Below are 2,225 nucleotides of genomic sequence, written 5' to 3'. Positions count from 1 at the left end.
GAGGTAAAAATAGTGATATATTTTAATATTATAATTTTTAGTATTTTTTAAAAGTGTGAAAAGTATATAAATCAGAGGGTCTGATTTTTATACCTCAACATTTTTTATTTTTTTAATAGAAATCTCTCAGTCTAATTTCTGTACCTCTCACAAATCAAACAGTTCGATTTTTGTATCTCTCACAAATCGAACGATCCGATTTTTGTACCTTTTACAAATTAAATGGTTCAATTTTTGCTTCTCTAATTAAATAGTTTTACATTTAAAAATAACACCCTATCATTTCACATTTAAAAAAACATCAGTGGGTATAGAGTATACTAACTACTAAGCCTTCCTAATGTTGTTGTGAGGAGTTCCAGCTATGCTTTTTTTTGGTCAAGTGGATTGGACAGTCCCAATCTTAGGCATTACATTTATGCACTACACACTTACACATACTACATGGGATACACACTATTAGTATGATTTTATATTCCTCCAAGAAGATTTAAACCAGGTGTAGGTCTATGTGAAATAAACAAAGTTGCCATTTGACCTGGACTTGGCTGCAAACCAAATCTCTAGTTTATCGGTTATTCGTGACCAAGTTTTCATTGGACCAACCATATCAGGTTTGATGACTATCCTCAACTCAAAATCAATAAATCACATCATTCATGAAATCTTTAATTGAACCTAAAAGTAATTATCAAGGATGATTATTTGCATAATTAACTTCTATTTATACTATCGTTAATGAAGAAAGTATTAACAAAGTTGTAATGTAAGGGTATTACAAAGTTTAGAAAAGCACGCCAATTTTATATTTTAACCCATGAAGGATAGTAGGATACAGTGCTATTTGTAAAGTCTCAAATGGTCACAAGCCTCAAGGTTGAGGAGTCCCTTCGATTCAATTTCCAAACTATGGCGTTGACAAGTTAGGTTGAGGAGTCCCTTTCTTGTTGCGTCAAGAAATTGGGTAGGAAGTAGAGTGATTCTCTTTGTACTCAATTTCAATCTATCCTTTTTATTATTATTTTTATTTCAATGTATCTTTTTATTCAGTTTGAATCCTTATTTTCTTATTTATCTTTTTATTTCTTTATCATTTGGTATTAGAGCTCAGGTATTAGATTAATTCTTATTAATCTATATTTGTTCTTCTTTTATCATTAAAAAACAAGAGTCCAGTGTATGTTGCGTCTTTCTTTAAGTTATTGTGTTCTTGTTTTCGTTTGCGTTTCATTATTATTTAAAAAAAAGCATAAAAACAAAAAAAAAAGGAAAAAAAAAAGAAAGAAAAATGAAGGGTCATAAGTCATAACTAACTCAAATTCCACGAAAAAATCGCATAGCCAGACCGAAAAATGTGAAAAAGACAAGTTTGCCAGGCCAAATGATCTTGCAAACCCGAAAACTTCTCCTAAAACACAGGCCCTACATTTAGCTATTAATGTGTGTATTTTGCGTCTATATATATTCTTCTTTCTCCAATCATTTACCTCACCCTCAGCAATCAGCACCGTAATTTCCGTTTTTAACTGGTTCTTCTCTTTATCTCTATTTACCTTACAACCTCCTACATTATCTTCAACACTTTTGTATTAAAAAGATGGGAGGTTGCATGAGCAGTCCTAAGAATGTTTATGAAGGAGAGGCCCCAGTTGAACCAATCACACCCAAGGCCGCTGAGGGCGATAATGTTCCTCAGGTTTATTTTTCTATATATATCTATATATTTGATTTCATTTTCATTTTGATGATGATGATGTTTATTCATTTCTAATCTCAAACCCAACGTAATAATGGTTTGACCAACTATCTCTCACAAGTCAAATTGATACAATTGAAACATGTTATTAGAAAGTGCGTGCCAATGACAAAAAATAATGGTGTTAATATATTACAATTTACAAATAAAGAAGTGACTCAGAAAAAATAGTTTTAGGACTACTCCATTCTACTATTTTAGTATAATAATTATAGGCAAAAGTTTAAAATATAGAATCAAAAGATAAAACTTAGATATAAATGAATCTTATCAGGAAACTCTTTTTTTTAAGTATTCTGAAATGTTTAGAAAACTATGAAGCAGGACACAACACTCATTTCGATGAGTTGTTATATTTGTATGTCACATGCATTTTAAACACAATATTCATTGATATTTATTGGATACATGTATTTTTTACGTTCAATTATGTTTTAATAAAAAAAAATTTATATACATTTATATATAC

The sequence above is a fragment of the Arachis ipaensis genome, chromosome B10 (assembly GCF_000816755.2).
Source record: "Arachis ipaensis cultivar K30076 chromosome B10, Araip1.1, whole genome shotgun sequence".
Lineage (NCBI taxonomy): Eukaryota > Viridiplantae > Streptophyta > Magnoliopsida > Fabales > Fabaceae > Arachis > Arachis ipaensis.
The sequence above is the reverse complement of the archived record's forward strand: the minus strand, read 5'-3'. Positions refer to the sequence as shown.